We start from the raw sequence: 25,563 nt of genomic DNA, 5'->3' as shown, positions 1-25,563 counted from the left end.
AGTAAGACATTTCAGTTAAATGTTTCTGAACTGTAAAAGATTATTTGCTTTTTGCTTAAAACAGAAAAATGCTTTCAGTAATTACAAGTTCATTTAAACGGCATTACGACTTTTTACCGGAATTTTAAAAAAGTACACATAAAGATAACAAAGGCTACAACTGAAGTTCTTTATAAACCAAATACTTATGAACTGTCTTTTACAATTATGTTACACAAACTCTTAATTTCAGTACAAATGAGATGGATTTTATCCCCCTATAATTAAATGTAAAATTATTATTTACATAAGATTTATTAACTTTTTTCAATACTTCAGTTGAATAGTTTGAAACGTTTTACAAGTAAAATTGACTCAAACTTAGATCAGACAATGCCAATGTCTTTCCTTTAAACATATGAAGATCCTTTTGTAAAATCGAAGACTGAGGAAGAAAATAATGAGTCAAAGTTTAGTTATTTAAATCAGGGGTGATTGTGAGTTCATCAAAAAATACCTGAAAGTTTCAAAGCGAGAACGGGGGGGGGGGGTAATCTTTGGCCCCTATTACTTAAGTGCACCTATGCCATAGTATTAAATAGTTCAATAGTCAGAATCAAAATAGTGTGTGTACATTTGATTAAAATTTTAATGGGTTACAAAGTTACTGTTGAGCTGGTGTTATACAAATTATCTTGACATTTGCCCATCTTAAGGGATAGGTGTCCATCTTAAGGCTCTTGCAGGTATATTTGATGAGTATTATATAATTTTTAAAAAATTGCGGAGGTCGGGAGATAAAAGCATAACAAAAAAGACATAATTCCGGTATTTTCGGACATAAAAATACCGGAAATACGTCCGAAAATACCGGAAATTCGGTAAAATACCGGAACACAATCACCCCTGTTAAATGTACTTTTAATTAGTGCAATGAGAGTACTCGTAATGCGCATTGTCTGATAAATCCAAAGCAACAGGTCGAATGGGTGACTGATATCTTGGGGAATAATTTTTAAAAAGGAAAAAAAAAAATCTTTTACGAATACTTTTTTAATCCCACGTATTTTTACTTTTATGGGTCTTCAAAATTCCGAGTTAAGTGGTAATTCTGAAGTGAAGTAATACTTTCTTTTGTAAAAAGTTTAGATTCTTCAATCGATGCTTTCAAACTTAAATCTGAACGACAAATTTGGCGCCCGAACACCAAACGTAGGTGCACATTAATGTAAAAGAAGTAAATAAGATAGTAATTTTATGCATATATTTTTTTTAATCTTTGAGTTTTTAGAAGATTTATGTTTTTCAAATAATTAAAAATGTGAACTTTCCAGCTTTAGTTTAAATTTTTGTCCTTTTTTTCAGTGTTTTCAATATATATTTTTCATAAATAAAATGCCCAATTGTTCAATTACAAATGATTCGTGGTCTTTTATATCATAACAAAACTTTCCCGAAAATTGATAAACTTTGAAGAAAAAAATGTCATGTGTAGCGCTTAAAAGGTTTTAATCTCCTAAGATTTTAACATTTCGACTGGATCCTGGCAGTGTATCACTTCAACTTTTTAGTTTTATTGTCGGAAAATTTAAGGATTAAACTTTAAGTTAAATATTGTGTAATCTTTGATCTTACGTTCTTCATGTTGAACCGTGAATCTCATAAAAAAAAAAATAAATCTTTTACTAACAGAGAGAGAATAATTAATGTTCTACGCATTCAGAACATTTGCATTGAAATCTTCATATTTATTCTCTTTGCTATGTTAAAGTTACAGATTCCAATAAAAGAGTTAAAGACTTTGCTAATGATTCGTGATAATTAAATACGTGATCTTAGCTTAAAAAGGGAAGGAAGGATTTCTCAAATCTTTCGCGAAGTTAGTTCGAGAAGCTAAGATAATGAACTTGAGAAGGATTTAAGAACTGTTGGTTCTTGGGGACTTAAAGAAAGAATTCTTTCTGGAAAAGTAAATAATTACTTAGTCTGCTTTTAATCAAAATATCAAAAACTGCCTACATCCAGTAAATTTTCAACGTGTTTTTGAGAAATTATTTCATTAGCTTATGTTTTCAGACTCTTTAAACTGGCTAATTGAATATATAAAATAAACAGTTGGAAACTTTATACCATGAAATGCTTAAAATTGTTACAACGTAAATACTTGCACAAATAAAAATGCACAAAAATACACCGCTATCTAATGGGGTCGTTTCCGAAATTTTAAAAGTACAGTGGCCGCCGCATATATGAATCACCTTTGTGTTAAACAGTTTTGATTCCATAAAGTGGCTGAGTCAATAAAGCTGCTGAGTCAATTAAGCTGGACTTTGTTCTGTTTCTGGCGATTTGATTCATTAATGTGGTTGATTCAATCTATGACTGATTCAATTAACCGGAGTCCACTGTATTTTTTTTCTGAAAGAACACGCTTAAAAACATAGGATCTGCCTTTTTTTTTTAAATATTTTGACTACGTTTAATATTTTTAAGGAATTACTTTAATCGGTGCGCTTTCATTGTTTACTTTTCTGCTGATGACATCACAAATGATTAACTGCCATTCACTGTTGCCATTTGAAGAGCCTAACATTTAATTCGCTTCTTTACTCACATTTGTTGGCAACGATAAGGATGATAGCAAGCGTACAACGCAATATTTAATTCGCTGCATGATTATCATAACGTGGAAACGTGGTAGACAGATGCGCCAAAGTACATCATTTGTGACGTCATAAAAACCACTCCTTATTTTTAAAATCGGATATTTCAAAAAATTAATTAAAAAATAAGCGCTGGGAAAATGAAATTTTTTTTCGCCCCATGTTTTTATTATTTTTTGCTTATTCTATCAATTTCAGTGACTAAAAGTAGTACTTTTGAATGAAGGAAACAACTCCATTACTTGCTAGATAGTTACATTATTTTATTATTTTTTGCTCTTAATTAAATTAGTTTACTGTGATAGTTAATACACTAGACTCCCTATTAACCGAACAGGTACGGTTGGGAAATGTATTTTAAATTGAGGTATAAAATAATACAAAAAAGGAATTAAACAAGAGAATTGTTTTTGGAAAAAGTGAAAAATTTTAACTTTTATCTTGATTTATTACTCCACGAAGTCCTCTTCCTCTACATTCAGCAGAAATTATGATTTTTTTTTTTTTTTTTTGGAGGGGGGGATTCCGAAATCTGGATAATCCGATTTCAATCAACAGAAAGTCTACTGCGTTTAAATAAACCAAAACTAAAATCTATCTACAGATTCATTTGTACTACTCTTAGAAACTCTTTTGTCACGCACAACCTTCGTTATTTAAAAAAAGCCCTATTGACTTCTGAAATGAGCCAATGGCATTTTGATGAATTGATTTACGTTAAAATACCAAGCTCGCAGTACGCTTTTTTTATTTCAGTGCGCGGCATTTTTAAAAATGTTGCTCTTAAGAAATTTGGGATTTTTTTTCAGCTAAAATAGAGATAATAGACCTCACATTTGTTATATTCCCTACCATACTAGCATAAGCAATTTGGCGTGGTCAAAAATTTCTGGTGGGTTGACACCCTGCCAACCCCCCCCCCCTTCCCATTTTTTTATTTGACAGCCGTTGCTCCCATCTACACAATTAGGGTTTTTGTTATAGATAGGTCAAAATATATTCATGTATCTTTATTTTTTCCTTTCTCTTATACTCCATGTGAAGTAAACTTTCTGGTAATTTCCTTGGTTGAAATAAATTGAATTGAAACGAATTGAATAGAATTGAACCTCGATATGTGCCTGCTTAGCAGTATTCAAGTATAAGCAATTTCCTTCCACATTATATTAAACAATACTGCTTATACTTGGATATGGTAAATATTATAATGTTATAATTTTTAGACTTTCAAACATGTATAAGAATTTTCAACAAAGAAATATGACACACACATTTAATAATTATTTAGCAAAAAAACATTTTATAGGAGTGCCCTCTTAACTACAATTACGTAACGCTTGCTTATAGTTCCTGCATTCAGTTTAGAAAAGTTTTCTCAAACATTTATGACAAAACAGTTTTTGTCTTCTTTTCCTGTTTGAATATGCACTTATTACAATAATCCATTGCCCGCAAAATGCTTGAAAGAGGATGCATAATAGCATTTCAAAACCTAATGTTTACATTTTTCACTTAAGTCACACTCCACTTTCCCTCTTATTCGAGGTTAATGATTCAAAACATTTTTCTTTTGCCTCTGTAGCTCGTTTTCAGAATTTTGTTAATGAAAAGTTTAAGTAAAGAGGGACACTCTAGTGAGTTAAAAGGGGTTTGAAAGAAACCTTTTGTGTGTCGTTGATACACTTAACGCATCATTAAGTCCATTTCCAAACGAAAGCTTTTATGCGAACAAAGTATGGAAAAATATGTTAAATATAAACGAGAATTTCAGCTGGATGGTATCGACGACATTCAAAGACAATTTTATCTGCAGTTTGTACGGAAAAATATTAATTTCAATATGCAATTCTTTCTAGGGCTGCAGAGTCGGAGGAAAAATGAATGACTTTTAATCATTTACCCCAAAATCTGTCCGATTTCGCAGCCTCAGCAGAGCTGCGAACTCTGATCCAAAGTAATAAACCTGGAGTTTAAAAGTCTGATTCTTTACCTCAAAGTCAGTTCAGATCTAACTCTACGACACTGACACCGACTCCATAAATCCAAGTCACTGATTAATTCCGTGGAACGTTTCGAGATTTGACAGTTTTTCACCTATATCCCCGTAAAATCAAGTATGTTGAAAAAAAAAATTCTTGAATTGCTGCAAAATGCTCAAATGCAGATTTTCACTGTTGGCAAAAATATTTTTAGCTCCCAGTTTAAAGTTTGAGTGAGCGTGTATATTAAGTGTATCAACGTATATTAGGTTGCGGCCCGACTATATTGACTATGCTCCCAGTGAGAGCGATTAAGTGATTAATAGCAGTAGTCGTTGCAAGGTAGGAATTGCAATTCTCGCATAGCTTTGGCCTAATGCTTCTGAAGCTTTCCATTTAAATCAGGAAACATCTAATCAATTACAGTAAACCTGCCTAATTTCTCTTGAAGGTATCTGAGACGAAATGGACTTTAACTGGGGAGATTTCCCAATTTTACAGAAAGTTTCAAGGTTAATTTCAGGAAGGTTACTGATTTTTGGCGGTAAATGTCCCCAATTTTTCCAAAATATGTTTCTGGCAGAAATTGGGCATATCAGATGCCTATTATTTTCCAGGAAAGTTTCTGAATCGTTTTTACAGTGTAGTCCTGTTACATATTTTACTCATTATTCCTCTTAATGAGTAATATGCTTTTTGACGAGTGAACACAAGTCATCCAGTTCTCTGGAGACATTTGTCAGGACATTATAATCCAAAAGAGCAAGAGAGAAATTGATTCTTCAAACTGTAAAAACGATTCAGAAACATTTCTGGAAAATAATGGGCAGCTTATGTGCCCAATTTCTGCCAGTAACATAACTTGTAAAATTCAGGAATATTTTCCGGTAGAATTCAGTAACCTTCCTGAAGTTATCCTGGAAGTCTTCCTGCGAAATTAAGAAATCTTTCCGTTAAAAGCCAGTCGTGTCTAGAAATATAGAGTAAACTTAGGAATGTATAATATAACAACTCGGCATCTTCCTGATTTATCAAGGAAGCAAAGGAATCCAAGAGCATTATTGCAAACATAGCCAAAGCTAAGCCAGAAATGCAAGTAAATAACGAGAATTTTACCCTCCTGCAATTCTTGCAAAGCAGTGTAATCCATACTTATTCGTTCCTTTTGGGAGCTTATTTAGCATTGACGGGCGGTAAATGACCTGAAGCCGCTGCACTTTATAAATACGTTCAGTTAATCTTTAAACCGGGAGCTAAAAATATTTTTCACAACAGTGAAAAATCTGCATTCGTTGCGACTTGTAGCCATTCACGAAACTTTTTGACAAGTATACTTGATTTTTCCAAGAAGTGGATAAAAACCATCTAAATCCCGAAACGCAACACGGAAATACCCAGTAACGCTTCGGTTTTTTTTTTTACAGTGCAATTTAGTCGACGCGAACGAACTACAATAGAATTACGGTTGTGCAAACCTGTTCAAACCGACCCTGCCGATGAAATATTATTTTTTTAATTAAGAAAATTTATTTTTCAATCAAATTTAGTAGTAAATAAGTAGATTAAAAAGTATTCTGTGTGTATACTTTATTCAAAATAGGCTCTGCGCGTTAGGATTATGTTGTCTTAACATTCATTTCTTCTTTTCTCTGAAGTCATTATTTCTCTTTGAGCACCAAAAAACAGGTAGAGGACTGACTTAGCTCGGTTGCCACAGGCTTTAGCTGAGCATATTGGAGTAGTTTTTACGCCTTGGGTGACCCTACCAGGAGAATACTCTCCCGACGTTCTTCACCCACTCAGCCAAGGAACACTCCCACGCCGGCAACTAGAGCACGAGGCTGCTAGTTCACACTATGAGGCAGCCTGTAGCACTTGAGGGAGTGTTTGTACGAAATAACTAGTAGCGTCAGATGTTTATAAATTTTATTTTGCTGATATTCATTCGGAATCAAATCTTTAAACGCTTTAAACCTTACGATGATTATTAATAATTCTTGTTTAAAAAAATTCTCATGATTTAACGTAAAGTTATGATGAACTAGCTTAAGTTAAATTCAAAACATTTATTAAAAATCGTTAACATTATTGAAATAAGCTTGAAAGAGTGAAATGCATTTAACTCATTAAGATGATGGCAAGAGCAAGATGCATGCTGCTTGCACTCAGGGGCTCCCATAGCTTAAGTGTTTAGGAAGGCAAAAATCTCAATTTGCCAAATGGTGCTCCTAGTTTTCCTGAATGTCGATAGTTTTGCTTAATGGAACTTCAAAATTCTCCAAATGATGATAATTTTCCAGAATCGAACTCCTAATTTAACCGTATGATGATAATTTTGCCGAATGGGCACCAAATTTCGCCAACTAAAGATAGCTTTGCTAAATGGACACCAAATTTCGCCGAATGAGGATAATTTTGCCGAATGGAACTCGAAATTTCCCCAAATAGCGATTACTTTCTAGAATCGAACTTCGAATTTTGCCGAATGATGATAATTTTGCCACATCGTCAGATAAAATTTGAAGGATAAGAACATTTTTGGAAGGTCATAGTCAGTCACCTTTTGTGTCCTCATATCAGGGTGCTCTGCACGCACTCTGCCTTAGTGAATAAATAGGAATTGTCAAGCATGTCCACAAACATCAGCAACTTAAAAGAGAAACACTATCAAATATAACTAATCTGAATTTTCTTGCAGAACTCTGCTTCAAAGTTTCAGTTAAATTTTTGACGAAGAAAATCAGCGTCAAAATTTGCTTAAGCACAGTCAAATCTTATTTAAAAGGCGAAAAGTATGTTTAAAAAAATGCATTTTAGTGACATAAAACTCAGTAGTGAATTTAGAAATAAATCAAATTCAAAAAAAAAAAAAAAGTTAGGAATGCAACATTGAGATAAAAATTCAAGTAAAAATATCACTATTCGAAAAGACAAAGAAAGGAAAATTATAGCAATTTTTCTTCTTGTAAAAGTTTTAGAACAATCATTACACAGTAATGAAAACAGCAAATGTAAGAAACAAAATGCACAATGAAAGTTTTCTTAATAACTAAATTTTAATTAAGGTTCCCGAAAATACTTTTCGATTAGAAAGTGATTTAACACGTTTTCAGGAGCCCCAAAACTTATTAAATAATTTGAAGTAGTATGAGGGGGAAAAAAACTTCATTTAAAAAGGTAATCCGTTTTAATGACGAATGAAATTGCTTTGTGTGTTAAACAAAGCGTGGAAGGTTAAAAATGAAATGATGTTTTTTTTTACCTAAATTATTATTTGATTAGTTTTCGTCATTTTATTCTTTTTTCCAAGTTTTGCTTTTAATGGTAATTGTTTTATTTTTTTATGAAGGTATTCAATTTTCGAGCCATCTAGTGGATACTGAGGGATTTAAGTTTCGAAAACATTATTTAGGTAGAATGTAACGTATGTGGGGGGAAAAACTTGAACTTTTTTAGTCAATCTTGTCTGCGACGGAAAGAAATATTCTTAAGGGTCTGTTATAAGAGATGTTGGACTTTTTTTAAACAAATTTGAGCAACCTCTCCTTTTTTTCTCTGTCACAAAATGTTACCACTTCACTTTACTACCTTCCCACTCCTCTTTTAGGGACACGTCACGCTATATTGCATACATCGCTGAGTAAAAATGCTAAACCAATGTGTGAGATGTCACTCTTCCTGTTACCTCCCCACCCTTCCCTTAGTCATTTGTCTAGCTACATTTCATAAACATTGCTGTAATACATTTTTTTTTATTTAACCCAATATGTGAACCATCACACTTTTTGTTCCCTCTCCTATCCTCTTTTTGTCATATGTTAGGCTATATTGCATAAACAGTGCTGAGAAAAAATATTTTTATTTATACCATATGTGAGACATAACTACCTCCCCACTCATACCTTGATATGTCACTCTGAATTGCAAAAACATTGCTGTGTAAAACTGTTTTAATTTAAGTCAAAATGTTAGACGTCACACTTGTTACCTCCCTACTCCTCTGTTTGTAATACTTCACGCTATATTGCATAAACATTGCACAATAACAATGCTTTTATTTAAACCAGTATGTGAGACGACACACTTCTTGTTACCTTCCCATTCCTCACTTTGTGATATGTCAGACTGCTATATTAAATAAACATTGCTGTGTAAAAATTTTTTTTTATGCCAATATGTGAGACGTCACACTTATTATTATCTCTCTACTCCTGCCTCTGTGATATGTCAGGCTATATGGAATAAACATTGCTGTGTAATTTTTTTTATGCCAATATGTGAGACGTCACACTTCTTGTTACCTCCCCACTCCTCCCTCTGTGATATATCAGGCTATATTGAAAAGAAAATGCTCTGTAAAATATATATACATATATATATATATATATATATTTTACGTCCGTATGTGAGACGTCACACTTCTTGTTATCTCCCCACTCATCCCTCTGTGATATGTCAGACTACATCGAATAAACATTGCTGTGTAAAAATAATTTTTTTTTATGCCAATATGTGAGACGTTACACTTCTTGTTACCTCCCCACTACACTTTGTGATAGGTCAAATTATATTGAATAAACATTGCTGTGTGTTTTTTTTTTTTTTTTTTTTTTTTTTTTTTTTTTTTTAACGCCAATACGTGAGACACTTATTGTTATCTCTCTACTCCTGCCTCTGTGATATGTCAGGCTACAGTGGTGATAAAAAAAATTGCATCACCCGCGCCGCAAAGGAGAGGAATATCATCCCGATTGATCCTACACACAGTCAAGCATCTCGTATCCCAGATGATTTGGGATGTATTTCTGATCAAACAGTTGGTGGGCTTCACTTTGTGCATGGAACAGTAAACGCTCAGGTGTATATTGGCATTTTGGAGGAGAAATTGCTTCCTACTATCCGGGATCACTTTAGTTCAGTTCCAAACGTCATTTTCCAGGATGATTCTGCACCGTGCCATAGGGCAAAACTGGTAAGTAACAATTTGAAAGCTTTTATCCTTACATTAGACTTAAATTGACATGCGTAAATTTCCTGTAATTTGAATTTAGTATTAGATGATAATTTTAATATTTTAAATCATATTAAATCGCACAACGACAGATCACGTACATATTGCCATCATTTACTGTATAGATTTTACACAAATGTAAAATAAAACACAAATCTAGGTATTTTTTTATTTTTATTTTAATTGATAGCAAAGGACCAGCAACTTATAATTTTGGTTTAATGTTTAAAGTATTATATAAAAAATTACACTTTTCTTTCTTAAATTAATACAATAATTTTCTCTTCATTAAATCTAATTATCGTGCGGTCGGCATTATTCACTGAACTCTATTTTAAAAATCTCAATTGATTAGAGGCAGGCTTTCATTAACATAGTAGACAATGTTATGGAAAACACTCTAGTAATGGAAGAAAACATTATTTTTATTATTTTTAATTATATTAAATTGCACACCCACACGTCACTACGCAACCATGTCATGCCATCAAATATTTGAAGTTAAACATTTTAGCTTTAATTGTTTGTACTTTTTAAGTTTATGGCCTTATAAAATTATGTTTGCAGTGATTAACTTAGCTTCAACTCAATGAAAAATGAAAAGTTCTTTTAAGAATACAAAAAACATTAATTAGTGAATTTTTAGCAGTTTTGATACTTAACAGATGTGATTAACCTTCGTAAATTAATTTCCAAAATTAAATTAAAATAGATTAAGAAAATTGATTTGACATTTTTCTAAGCCTAATGAAACAGGAAGTGCAGGCTTATGTTTCAAAATTTTCAAGACTTTCCTTAATGAATAAAAAATCAATGCATATGATTATACTTTAACGACATATAGTTGAATATGTTATAAAGGAAAGTATTCGAATACATCATAACGACACTGCTCGGTTATAAACAACAATCAACAAAAATCGGTTATAACATGGATATGTCACTGGTCTATTTATATCCGCACAGTGTCAAAATTAAGATATGCCTCCCTTTAACTTCATATCTTAAATTCGGGACAAGATTTGACTTAATTTTTACGTCGAATTAATTTTTAAACATATCGTATTGCACTCTTAAAAAAATTCCGAAACGACGATGTATTTTACCAGGGTGTCAAGGGTTTTCTGTTGAAATCAACACTAAAAAAATTCCGAATCGTTACTGGGTATTTCCGTGTTACATTTCGGGATTTTAATGGATTTTATCCACTTCCTGGAAAAATCAAGTATCGTCGTCAAAAAGATTCCCGAATTGCTAAAAGTCGCACGAATGCAGACTTTTCTCAGAGGTGAAAAATATTTTTAGCTTCCAGTTTAAAGTTAACTGAGCGTATTTATAAAGTGTATCGGCTTTGGTTCAATTGCGGCTCGCCCGTGCTAATTAAGCTCCCAAAGGGAGCAAATAAGTACGGAGTACGTTGCTTTGCAAGAATTGCAGGCGAGTAAAAGTCTCGTTACTTATCGGCAATTCTAGCTTAGCTTAGCTTAGCGTTGAGACATGATTGTAATAATGCTCTTGGATCTTTCTTGATGAATCAGGAAGACGCCAAGCTATTAAATTATACCTTCTTATGTTTACTCTAATTTTCCAGAGACACGTCTGGTTTTAAATAGGAAGGTTTCTGAATTTTTCAGGAGGCTTCCAGGATAATATCAGGAAAGCTGCTGAATTTTAGCTAGATTTTTCAAGATATGTTACTGACTGACATTGGGCACAACAGCTGCCCATTATTTTCCAGGAACGTTTCTGAATCGTTTTAGAGTGGAAGTATATTTGCGAAAAAGTGTCGTTAACTGCTGATAATTGCATGAATGCAGCTCAATTACGGTTCGTCCAGATCGATAAATAAGGACGAAATAACTATAGCTTTGCAAGAATTGCGCGTGAATAAGTTATTCTGTGTTTGCTTGCAGTTCTGCATTTGCTTTGACCATATAAGCCAAAATGTTTTAGAAGCTCTCCTGGTAAATCAAAATGGCGTCAAGCTATTGCTACACTGTAAAAATGATTCAGAAATGTTCCTGTAAAATAATAGGCAGCTGATGTACCCAACTTTTGCCCGTAACATGTTTCGCCAAAACCAGGAACGTTTTCCACTAAAATCCAGAAATCTTCCTGTTTAAAGGCAGTCGTATCTCTGGAACTTCAGAATGTTCTTAGGTAGGGATAATTTTACAGCTTGGCACCTTCCTGATTTATGTAGACAATTCCATAAACAGCATTGCAAACGTGACGAAAGCTAAACTAGAATTACAAGTAACTACCAAGCATCTCATTCGACTGCAATTCTTGCAAAGCCATGTGTACCATACTTAATCACTCCCTTTGGTAGCTTAATCATAATTGACGAACCGTAAACAAGCTGTAGTCGATACAGCTTATAAATACTCTCAGTTCATCTTTAAACTGGGAGCTAAAAATACTTTTTACAACAGCGAGAAACTGCATTCGGAAAACTTGCAGCAATTCAGGAAACTTTTTGACAACGATACTTGATATTTCCAGTAAGTGGTTAAAAACCATTGAAAACCCGAAACGTTACACACAAATACTCAGTAACGTTTCGGATTTTTTTACAGTGTATGCTTTTCTGATTGGTTCCTGATTTATTCCAAACCCATAACTGACTTTTGTTGGTAAAGTTTCTGAATTTTTTTGGAAGATTGTAGGTTAATTTTAAGAAGGAAACTTTTTGACTTTTTTCAGAAATTCTACTAGCAGACATTAAGCATATTCGGTAACTATTATTTTCCAGGAACATATCTGATTTTTTTTAACAGTGATAAGTAAAACTCTCAGAACTCAAGTTGAAAAAAATTATAAGTCCTGTAGATATTTTATCCCTCCTCAAATAACTGTAGGGTCTATACGAATGGTTCATCCGTTTTCTAATCGCAATGTATTCAAAAGTATTGCACTTACAACGATGAGGAAAATATTAAAGTAACTACAAACTCATCAGGATTTTGAATTGTGTTAGCCAGGTAGTAATCTGAGGGTATTTTGTTTTCTTTGAAAATTTTGACAAGACAAGAAAAATGGTTTTTTCGTGTTATAATATCCGTGATGTTTACCTGTTCTTTCAGTGCTTTGGGACATTAATGATCTAGTTTACGTACCCTTCACCACAAAAAATGTAGAAAAACTCAAGAATAGTATTGTTGCTGCACTGATGACTTTTTCAGGACTACAATGGAAGATACCAGAACATAATACACAAAGTGTTTCCTTGCTGTTTCGCCATTTTAAAAATACCGCAATCAAAGTACCACCACAATTCAAAATATTGATGAGTTCGTTTTTATTTTTATACATTCTTTATCGTTGTACATGATATAATTTTGGGTATGTGCGCTTCGAAAAAAAAAAGAATCATTTGTAGCAACCCTGTAGTTCTAATGAGCTTTTAATCTATACTGACATTGTGTGTTTCTTCGATCTCGATTTTTTTTTCGTTACTATGGGCCTGCGTATGGTCCCTGGCCTTTTGCAGTCCTTAGAGTAACCCCCCCCCCCCCAGATATGACGCCCCTCTGTCATCGCCGCCATTAAAGAAAGCGTGGCTCCGAGAATTTGGATGCCCAGTTTCCCACCAGGTGGAGGCACATAGGTTCTCACAATACGAAACTACAAAAAAAAAAAAAAAAAAGAAAAAGATGTATTTTGCTAAGTGAGGCTAAGCTTCAAAGGATCATTACATGCCCTTCACTCGAGGTAGCTTTGTTGAAACAACTTTGGAACTGGCGGTTATCAGGATGCGTAACCAGAGAGAAAAGTGAAGGAATCGGCCGGCATCCCTTACGCGACATCAAGCACACCAGGCACACGTGCTACCATTCTCATCCCAGTGAGTTGAATCAACTTTATAGTAATACAAATCATCGGGAAATTGCCAAGCGTTCGCTCTGCACACGAAAAAACTAGTTGAGTCAACTCGGTTCCGTTTTAGCAGCGCTGTGGAGCAACAGCTCAGTTAAATTAGCCTTATTGGAAGACAAGTGGATTGAACTAAGTTGATTCTTGTGAGAACAACGAAAATGGCCAGTCAACTAGTTGCCAGGTAACATTACCTGGTTCTTTTTTTAGCCTACTTTCCCAGTAAAAGTCAGAAAAAGAAGAAAAAAGCATGAAAGAAGGCTTAATGCATCTTAAAAATGTCGCGAAAAACAAAAACAAAAAAAAAAAAAATCAAAAATAAATGAAATAATTAAATAAATATCGAAAAATTAAAAATTGGAAAGTAGGGTATTGAGATGGGGGAAAATGTCTGTCCTTCTGTCGGTCTGCCTGTCCCCGTCCCCCCCTCTAATAACTTTTGAATGAATAGTCCGATTCGAACAAACGTTTTTTGTTCGAAAGATCTCGGCGAGGATACCTCAGTCCCATATTTCACTTTTTGATTTGAACTATTTTTTGTTCAATTTTGAACAGTTCAAAAAAATTTAACAATAGCGCCTACGGGGAAACTGAAAGTCAATGTAGATTCCGTACTTGAAGGCGGATTTATTTCAAACAAATTTTGTTGGAAGTAGCTATTGCCGCCAAACTCCAGACTCCGACTCTGAGAATTTAGAGGCACCTGACTCCGACTCCGACTCCTGTGCCCGACAATTAATCGGACTCCGACTCCCCGACTTCGACTCTGACTTCGTAGCTTTGGCAAAAATTTATACACGGAGAACAAATGACTGACTCCGATTCTTGGATATTCGTCTCCGACTCCTTTATCCCAAAATGAGATTGACTCCGACTCCGACTCCGCAGCTAAGGTTTTCACTGTGAAATAATTATTGTTGATATGATTTGTTTTCATTTTCACGCTAAAGTTTTAATTTAGGTATTCAGTTTTCGGCGAATAAACTGAAAGTCATTTATATTTCTACATAACGATATGCGCAGACGATTTTTTTTTTTTTTTTTTTTTTTTTGACAATGAAAAGTATTTTTTTAAGTTGACATTTTATTGTTCTTATTTATTTTGGTAAGTGCATTAATTCATTTAAAAAATTATTTTTGGCAACAGGGGAAAAAGAAACGATTTTTTTTTTTTTTTTGATATGATGTATTTATTTTAATAAGCTCATCAATTTTAATTATTATTTTTTCGTTTTGAAAGCTGTTAAAGAATTTTTTTAAGGGGAAAAAAGTGTATTAGCTGCTTTGTTGAAAAGGTGCTGTTTTTTTTTTTTTAAATTTTTTTAGATATGTGAGGAATACTTTATTCCTAGAAATTAGCAACAAAATATGTTTGAAACACTTTGCGATTTTAGCTATTTTTGAGAATATTGATCAGGTACTAGAAAGTGGTATGGGTATACGGGAAAATAGGCTCGTTTAGTTCTAGACGGAACTTCTTGATTTTTTTTTCTACTTGACTTAGACACTAAATACATTTTTTTCTCGCTACTCTCTTGGACCACGTTTGATAAACTTTATTTAAAGCAACTAGTTGTGTAAAAGGTCGTTATTCACGCAAGAAAGAAGAATAAGGTATTACATTAAAGATTGAAATTTGATGTAAAAATTTCCCTCGTTTATAACGGAAGCTGAGTTTTAATGTCGCAGATTCCGAATATCATCTTTTTTCATTATAACCGAGATGGTCTTGGTATATCAATTAAAAAACTTGTCAAAATATGTTTCAAGGACATCATATTTTAAACATAGTTGCTAATAATTATTTTTTGGTACCGAATTACTACTTAATTTCAATGACTCTGTCTGAACTATGAAACATGCTTAAGTAGTTAGTGTTTATCTAAAAAAAAAATTAATGTTTCATATAGTGTTCCTTTTATTTTATAAATTTTAATCTCAAACTCTTTGTTTAGTAAATTCTTGGCATAATACATTTTATTTGAACAAACAGTACTACGTTGTAGTATACTTACGTTGTAGTATTGAAAAAAAGAATCATGATGCGTGTTTATTACAGTAAACGTAAAGAATTTTTTAATTTTTGAATGATAAAGTTAAGAAAAAAAAGAAAACCACACAGTAATCCTCTTAAAGATTCTCAAACGTTTCTTAGAAACATTTTCCATTATCATTTTAAAAGCTTTCCCGTTGGAGCAATACATATGAACCTTGGAAGGTATCACTTAATGGTTACAATATTTTTGAATGTGCTTGTCCAAGATATTGGCTTTCAGTAAAAAATTCCTCACAACTTTTTATTATTTCGTTAATAAGGTCTTCTTAGAAAATTATTAAGAACATTATGTCTGTCCTAGAGTGATATTATCAAAAGGAGTCATAAGTTATAGTGTTTTAAAGGTTCTTATCGAAGGAACTTTTAAACGCGGTTAATTAGCTCTTAATTGTTTTCCTGTGGTTACGGTTCTTCCAAAACGTAATGGTCTGCTAAAAGCTTTTTTTTAAAAAAAATCAAAACGTGTTGCTTAGATTCTTGATCATGATAAGCCCAGATATTAACTCTATCATTTAAATAATCTTGAATGCTTTTTAATCTTGGCTTTCAAATAACATATCTATTACATTTCTGAAGTGTCCTTAAATGTAAAAAGCGCATCAGAAATTCAGCTTAAATCGCTTATTGCTTGACAGAACTGCGACTGTGCACTGTAAAAACGGTTCAGAAACGTTCGTGGAAAATAATGGGCAGCTGACTTGCCCAATTTTTGCCAGTACCTTATCGTGCAAAAACCAGGAACGTTATCCGCTAAAATTCAGTAATCTTCCTGTAATTAACCTTTAGAGGCCTATTGAAACATTCAGAAAACTTCCCGTTTAAAGCCAGTCGTGTCTCTGGAACTTAAGAGTAAACTTAGATAGGTTTCATATAATAGCTTGGCACCTTCCGGATTTATCAAGAAAGTTCCAAAATCAGTATTGTAAACCTAGCCAAAACTAAGACAGAATTGCAAGAAAGTATCAATATTTCCACTTTCTTGCTACGCATTCCATAGACATATTCGCGCCCTTTGAGAGATAAATCAGGCTGGAGAAGCAATAAGTGAACTGAAGCCGATACACTTTATAACTATGCTCAGTTAATCTTTAAACTGGGAGCTAAAAATATTTTTCACAACGGTGAAAAGTTTACAATCGTGCAAATTGTAGCAATTCAGGAAACTTTTTGACAAAGATACTTGACTTTTCCAAGAAGTGGATAAAAACTTCAAATCCCGAAACGTTACTCAGAAATAATCAGTAACGTTTCTGAATTTTTTACAGTGTGTTTATACTTAGAAAAGTTAAACATTCTAAATCATGCATTCAAAGTGTTGCAACACTTTGGTATAGTGTTAAACTTGTGTTTTGATAAATACCTTCAACAGTGCCAGTTGAAATTACCAATAGTTCAACGTAAAAAAAAAAAGCAAAAGTTGTCTCTACCATTGCAACGTAACAATCAACGCAATAAATCTAGTGTTGGGAACTTAATTTACTGATTAAAATAATGAAGAACTTTGAAAGCATTTAACGTCATTAATACTTTTTACGTGTATTTTACAACATATATTAAAAAAACACCAATTATATTTTGTTTCGATATATTATCGTATTGTAAAACAAAATCGGTTTTTTTCTTTTCTACCGTTTGGAAGTAGGTTGACAAAAACTTTCTTTGTTTTACCAGATTAAGAACGAGATAACGGTTTGGATGAAGTAAAACTATGCAGAGACTTTAGAAAACCTGTTCAAAAAGAAAATCATACTCATTTCTATTTAAGTGCACTATTATTAAGTTTTGACTTTTTACTCGTAGAATGATGATTAACCATAAAAAATATAAATCTTGAAGTACGTAATTAATGAAATCTCCTAAATGCAAAGACATCGCGGTGAAGAAACAATAATTAAATTAACAAAATGAGCGCATATGTGCTTTTAAAATATTTAGATGCCTTTGGCACAGTTGATGGTAAAAAAAAAAAAAAAACGCAATCCTAAGTGCTTTGATGCCTTAATTTTAATTATATTAGGTGCTTCAATTACATTACAAGTGTGCTCATTAAGGGTTTTTTTCCTTGGGGGAAGGCATATTTTTTTCTGCATGTGCCTATTTTAAGAGATACAGAAGCAGTTTTAATACCGTTACAAAAAAGTAGTAAAGTAATTTTGAATACCTTTAGTTTTTTGCTGTGAATCAAGTTGGAAAAAAAATTAAAAGAAAAGACTTTGGAAGGAATCTAAGTTAAGCTCTTGACGGTAGAAAGAAATAATATTGCTTGTAGCATATTTTAAAAAATATATATAACAATAAAAAGGAAGTTGCTCTATCTTTATATAGCTTAATACGAAAAAAAAGCAAGCCTTTCACGCTATTAAAAAAAAAGAACTAGAAAATTATTGGAGTAGAATCGATATTTTTGAATGTAGAGCATTTTTCATGCAATTTTATTTGGTCAAATAGTTGCCACAAAATCAATGAACTCAAAGCTTAATTTAGTCCAGTATTTTTGTAAAGGCTGCATTGTAAAAACGATTCAGAAACGTTCCTGAAAAATAATAGGCAGCTGATGTGCCCAATTTATGCCAGTAACATATCGTGCAAAAACCAGGAACGTTTTCTGCTAAAACTCAGTAAAATGTTTGAAATTATCATTGATACTTTCCAACGAATTAAGAAATTTCCCCGGTTAAAGCCAGTCAACTCACGAGAAGCTATCAGAAAAATTAAGTAGGTTTAATGTAACCGATTAGAATCTTCCTGACTTAAAAAAGTCAGGAAGAAAAGCTTCATGTTTGCTTTTCAGACATGAAAAGACAAATAGAAGCTTCATGTTTGCTGTAATGCTTTCTTAAAAAAGAAAGCTCTAAAAGCATTACAGCAAACATGGCCAAAGTTCTGCGAGAATTGCTAATAAGAATCAAGCATTTCCTTGCCAGAAATTCCTGCAGCTATCCAGTGACTTATACGCTCAGACTGTGAGCTTAGTCAACCTGGATGACTTGCTTATACGCTCTCACTGGGAGCTTAGTTAATCCGGACAGGTAGTAATCGGACTGAAGCCGGTACACTTAATTAACACGCTCATTCAGTCTTTAAACTGGTAGCTGAAAATATTTTTCGCAGCAGTGAAAGGTCAGCATTAATGCACAGAGTAGCAATTCAGGAAACTTTTATCCGAAGATACTTGATTTTACGGGGAAATAGGTGAAAACCTGTGAGACATCCCGAAACGTTCCACGGATGTAACTAGTAACGTTTCGAAATTTTTTGACAGTGTGCTACACAGTAATAGCTTTCTCAGCGCCTGATGTGAAGGTTATTTATAAATTATGTATTGAATTTCTAAGTGCAGAATTAACATTAAATGCTTTTGCTGGCATAAAATATTTTTTCTAGTGCAATGTTAGAAAGAAAAGTAAAACGCACATGATTGATCACAGTATTTCAGCTTCAACTGAAAATGAGTTACAACTAGAACAATTTATAGCTTTTTTTTTTTTTTTTTTTTTTTGGCTGAGAACATGACTATGAAAATGCAAGTAAAAGAGAAATATTTAAGATAACTTATATATTTCAAAATGAAGAAATTATATGTTTTTTTTTTTTTTTTGACATTACAGAACATAAAAAATAGAACAAATTATTTTATAATTAATTAGCATTGAAATATTTCTTTTTATTTTTGGAAATGTGTACCTTCAAGTTATGGGGCAAAGTGATAACCAAAGTATTTTTCTTGTGCGTAAAATATTTTCTATGTCCTCATTCAAAAAAAATCTTTTTTTAATGAATGAATGAAAATCAGTTAAATAATGAATGAATATTAAATGATTTTTTTTAATGAAGGAATAAAAAACTGAAATTTATTGTTCACTTTTCATCGTACCGTACGGTCAAATCCACAGCACGCACAGCAAGTACAAGAAAACTTGCTTTTACAAATTTGAGCTCAATTAACAGAAATGTTCGAATAATAAGACAGTTTACTTAGCAATTTCTTGATCTTCTCTAATATTTTACTTTAGAAATAAAAATTTACTTCAAAAGCAAAGGTTCGGAAAAATAAAATTTCAAACTGAACTCCTTTTTTCAAGACATGAGACAAAAAAACCTGTGAACGAAAAAAATAAGACTGTTTCAAAGATTTAAAAAAAAAAACGGACGTTTTAGATGCGACTGAATTTCTGAGGAACCTGTCGTGAAATCCGATTTTCATCAGGTCTGGTAAATAGAAATAGAAATAGTCTTATAGTCCATATCACTATGTTGGCACTCGGCAACTCAAAAAAATCAATTATTTTATAAACACTCCATTTGTGTGTGTGTGCGAAATTGTAAATAAAGAACGATAGTCAAAAAAAGAACAGTTGTTCCCATAATTCTTAACTTTTTCATACTAATGTTACAACTAAAACTTCTTAAGAGGTATCATTTATTTTTTCTAAAAATAAAATTGTTAACTTGTTTTTTTAGCTTTGAAGTTTAGAAGCACTTATTTAACCTAGTTTCTTAACTTATGAAGGTAACCAACTATTATAATTTATCTATATAGAATAAGAGAATTATAATTAGATCAAAAATTTTAATTAGCTTATTTAAATTAATAATGTTTAGTTATTGATTGCCAGGGGTGCCAAGAGGGGGGATTATGGCGCAAGTTGCAATATCTAAATTTGGGGGTGGGGGGCTTTTTAACTTTTTAAAATTTATTTATTTATTTATTTTTGAAGAAACTATTAATTTTATTTTGTTTATATTTCATTTCATTTATGTACTTAATTTGTGTGCCTGTGTGTGTATGTGTGCAATGTGCATGTCATTGGCGGTAGCACAGAACTTTTCTAATAAATTAATAATAATAATAATAATAATAATAATAATAATTGAAAATAAATAAATGAACAAATAAATATATATTTTTTGAAAAAGTGAATAATTAAAAATATTTTTCAAAAAATAAAGGAATAAATGAAAAAAAAAATGAATAAATAAAAATATTTTTAAAAAATTTAAAAAGAGAGCTGAAAATAAAAAATGGAAAGAGGGATAAGAAAAATAAGGAGGAGGGGATTGGCGCTATTGAACTTGGGGGGGGGGGGGCGGCACCCATGTTGATTGCTACCTTTAACTTAAGATCAGAAATTTGTCACATTATTTGTCAGGTATCTGAACTTGAGAAAAGGAAGCAATCTGCATCTTTAGTTACGTTCACTTAAACAGCCGGAATTTTCCCATTGTGCGGGAGGAGGAGTTTGAAAAGTGTTTTCACGTTCTTTAATTGTTTTAACAACAGTGGCAATATAGCTTAAAACCAAGAGTTCTAGAAATATGCTTTACACCCCCCCCCCCCGCTTCGCACCTGATCACTTGATCTTTAAATTGTAGTCGCACCCAATTACAGTATGAACACACAAATGACCGAATTCAGTAGCATTTCCTGTACAATAATTTTCATTCACTAATAATGCTTCTACTAAGCCTAATTACAAAACTTGACAGTAACAGTATTATTTATAGCTTATGCTTAAGGTCTCAGGAACACTCAAATCGAATGTTAATGTGATTAGGAACATATTTCACCATCCGTACACACAGGTTAACTTTAGAATTCATAGAAATCAAATCATTATAATTAACTAACCACCAAACTGTGAAGATCATTAATGAGTGTAACGCTAGAATTGAGTTTAGATGATTATCAAAGCGCGAATTTTGGAGCGTATAATTAGAGCATATGAATGAAAACTCCTAATACTTATTAGTAGGGATTGCAATACTGGACCAAAAAGTCAATACCGGTATTCGGTATTTTTAAAACGTAATACCTGAAATACCGGTATCAATGCCGGTACTTGAAATTTTTCAAAAATGCTTGAAAACATTTTGTTTCATTGCCACATTTCATAATTTTGTACAAAAACTTTATTATTTATGAAAACGCATTGTAAACAAATATAAAGTGAAATAAAAAATGTCCTAATAAAAAATTAATAGCAGTAAAAGACATATTGTATCTATTGAATTGTCTCTAGTGCTCAACTTTTCTACAATTGAAAATAATCTTTCTGTGTTCACGCTGGTCCGTGGTACTGCTAACAATGCATGATACACCTCCTCAAATTCTCTGGAAGTCCTTCATTTTCAAATGATTTGGTTTCTTGCGTGTCATTTTTGGATAAATCTTTTTATGGGTGCGCGGGCGCGCGTGTGTGTTTATGTATTGTGTGTATTAATATATATGGTAGAATCCATGTCAATTTAACAAGGGGTGCAACATGATGGTCTCGGTTTTTTTTTTTTTTTTTTTTTTGAGAATTGAACATATAATAAAATTCATAAAAAAATAAGAGATACATTTTTTTGTTTTGTCCAAAACAAATCCTGAACAGGCCACCAAATATGACGGTCCTGTCATGATTTCCCACTTGGCATTTTCGTGAAAATCTTTAAAGTACATTATCTTAAGAACGGTAGAACATATTTCGTTGCGATTTGTTTTATTTAAAAGGGTATTTTTTCTTGTTTAAAAACATATGCAACATTTTGAAATATCTGCTTTATTATTTTTTTTTCACAGTCTTTTGAGAAAAGAATTTTTCAAAATTTTTCCTTTTTTTAGTTTATCAGTACCACTGAGCACTACGTTCCCTGAAAAGGATAGCTTCCACTTTTTCTTTTACCAGATTTTGCAGGCATTTAAAAAATGAGGAGTTGTAAGGAACAATAATGGCAGACCTGAAAATTCAAACACGAATTTCGCAACAAGTGGGCAGAAAACACTTTTAATTAAGTTATATAGCGAAATTTTCATTTTGAGTCTCCACTTTATGCACTAGTTTATTATTTATGAAAACGAGAACGCGGTCTCCAACCGATTCGCCGTATTTCCCCACGCAACCTTTCAGCGTAGTGCCAAAAGAATTGTTAAGCGCAATGCCATCTTGTTCTCACTAAATGTAATATCCTGAATAAAATGGCGTCTCAAAATGAAAGTTTCGCTATATGACTCAATTAAAAGTGGTTTCAGGACACTTGCTGGGGAAAAAAATTGAATTTTCAGGTATGCCATTACGTTAAGAGTTCCACAAAACCTCTAGTTTTTTTAAATGCCTCTAAATTCTGTTAAACGAAAAAGTGGAAGCTATCCTTCTCAGGGAACGTAGTGCTAATTGGTACTAATAAACTGAAAAAAAAAATGAAAAATTTTAAAATCGATATTTTTGTGAAAAATAAAAAAAATTCTTTTTAACTTTTCTTTAAAAAAGACCGTGGGGAAAAAAAACTAAAGCACATATTTCAAAATGTTGTAAATGTATTTAAACAAAAAAAATATCCTTTTAAATAAAACAAATTTCAACAAAATATGTTCTACAGTTCCTGAGATAATGTACAGTCATAGAAAAAAAAAAAAACGAAACAGTTTTAATTATTTGGCCATTATACATGCTAGAAAGGAAAGAAAGAGGTCATTCAACTTGGTTTAAAGTCTTCTTTAAAACTACGTAGGTAAAATTTTGATAAGGGACCATATACAAAGCAAAATGAGCACCAACTCTTGATTTTCAAATAGGAACCCCTATTTTTTGCTACATAATTACGTTCAGACCGCAAAATTCAGCCAGGATACGAAATTTTACTGCATTCCGTGCAGTAGAACAGGAGTTATTAACGAAAAACGTTTTAGGGACCGTCACCACATTGAAAACGCTACTTTCAAGGTCACGGCTTATCAAGTAACGGAATGTAAACAAAGATCGAGATTATCCAGCTCAATTCATGATTTTTTGAAGTTCTCTTTTTTCCGTAATTCGATACTTTTTGGCCGATAATGTTGCGTCGTTGATTTATGGTCGAGAAATTTTTTTTCGAAAAAAAAGTTAAAATATTTACTGATTTTTGTCTATCTGGATTAACCTAAGAAAGACGTATGGGGTTTGGCTGGTCCATCGTATAGATCGTTGTTTAGTAAATCGAATAATGAAAAATTAAAATTAATGGAACTTTTTGCCTTTTCTAATATGAACCTATTGGATTGCTTATATTAAGCAAATTAGCCTCATAGAAATGTAAATATCCAACCTTATACCTAGAAAGATGATGTGAATATGTTTGATAAATGTATTGCGTCTATGTTGCAGGCTTATTTTGGAATGAATAGAAAGTCTTTTGATGTAAAATGGAATTGCGCGTTTCTAATTTCGCAGAACATCGGCAGAAGTTAGGGTCATCGCACACAAAAATAAATTTTACCGCAAAAATTATACCGCACAACGTGAGAAGACGCAGCATTAAATAGATTGGAGACTCGAGCGAAGCAAGGTGAATTTATTCCTTGAAAATTGCTCTAAATACATAAAATGAACGAAGTATCAATCTAAAAATAAAACAGAAACAGGAGAATATAAATACCCGTTAATGAGCAAACCGTTCCTACTCGAACTTTATTTGGGAAAAATTTGGTTATTTGAATTAACACAGTGAGCAAACACAGTAATTGTTTCAGCGGCTTTTTTGTAATCAAAAAAAAAGTATATGTTTCAAATCTTAATTTATGCGAAAGATCATAATGCGTGGTATTTTTAAAAAGGCATAAACACAATCGGCGGTTTTAGTTAAACATGTAAGGGCTCTTAAAAGCAATTTAGGAAAGTAATTTCCCAATGCTGTTTCTAGCAACGAGATTCGAGATGGTCCAACTCATAATTTAAAAAAAACAAAAGTTATTTCAGCTTAAACCAAGGTGAACCGAAATCTGATTTCTTGTCATTTCTCTGATTTTGTAAACAAAACTTAGCATTATTTGATTTTGTTTCGCGCACTATATACCTGCAAACTAACATTTTCTATAGAATCAGGCTAGCGCACCTATAGCAATACTATACGCAGCATACCCGACAAGCGGTTTGATTAGAGCTCCTCGAAAAAGACAGGCTGACTTATCCGACATTTTGGTTCCAAGACAAAATTGGATCCAACCTCGTTTCTAGTATTTATAAATACGTTATAATATTCGCTGGTTGCTATGTCATAAAGCAATTGATGCTAAGTTGAGTAAAATGTCACCTAAGGTAAATCGAGAAAGATTACTTAGTTCACAAATTCAACAAAAACGTATCAAGAAATGTTTACTGTAATAAACCTCATTTTTTCACCTTATTTGTTTTTAATTTCTATAAATTAAATCGTCTTCATCTACAGAATAAAATACTCAAACATCAATCAGGTAACACATCTAAAGCTTTGCCACCACTTTTCTGAAATGAGACTTTTGCAAAAATACTATTTTTTTCGCCCGACAATTTTGGAACCAAAATGTCGGATAAGTCAGCTCCCCTTACATAGGAGCCTTAGGTTTGATCGATCCAGAAACTTCAATTTCGTCCTGCCTGGGAATTTTGCAGACTGGAATCGGAACAGAACGTGCGGGATGAAGAAGTCACCTTATTGAAGCTGAGAGTCCGAATAAACTGGTAGGTAAAGTAAATTTATCTGCTGTATGTTTACGGCATCTCACTGGTGAGATAAATTTTCTTCATCCACCAGTTTTTAGGCACTCTCAGCTGCAATGACATGACACCTGCTTCTTTGTTCGGTTTAACCTACTTCAGGGCTGTTGTGCTCATTATTAGGAATACAGCAGCCATCGAATGGGATAACCAAACCGCAATTATGTCGCAGTGAAGACGCGGGCCACATTCAGCCCTTGAAGCAGGTGCATGTGGCTCGTTGTTTGCTTAAAGATTTAGATCGGAAAGTAGCATTAATTCCAGTGTCATAAAGTTGGAGCCGAATATTCAGATATTGGATTTTGAAAAACATGCATTTAATATGATAGGCATCTAGTAGTTGATAACAATAATTTATTATAACTCTTTTTTCGTCGATATTTTTCCATGTTATTCAAAAAAGAAAATAATTTGAAATTTTATCTTTGTGTTGCGAGGATGATTTTAATGTGAAATGCACCCACAATGACCGAGAAAGTAAATAGAAAAATAAGTATTTAAATTA

Source organism: Uloborus diversus, chromosome 8 (assembly GCF_026930045.1).
Source record: "Uloborus diversus isolate 005 chromosome 8, Udiv.v.3.1, whole genome shotgun sequence".
In the NCBI taxonomy this organism is placed as follows: Eukaryota; Metazoa; Arthropoda; class Arachnida; order Araneae; family Uloboridae; genus Uloborus; species Uloborus diversus.
Note: the sequence above shows the minus strand (reverse complement) of the source record.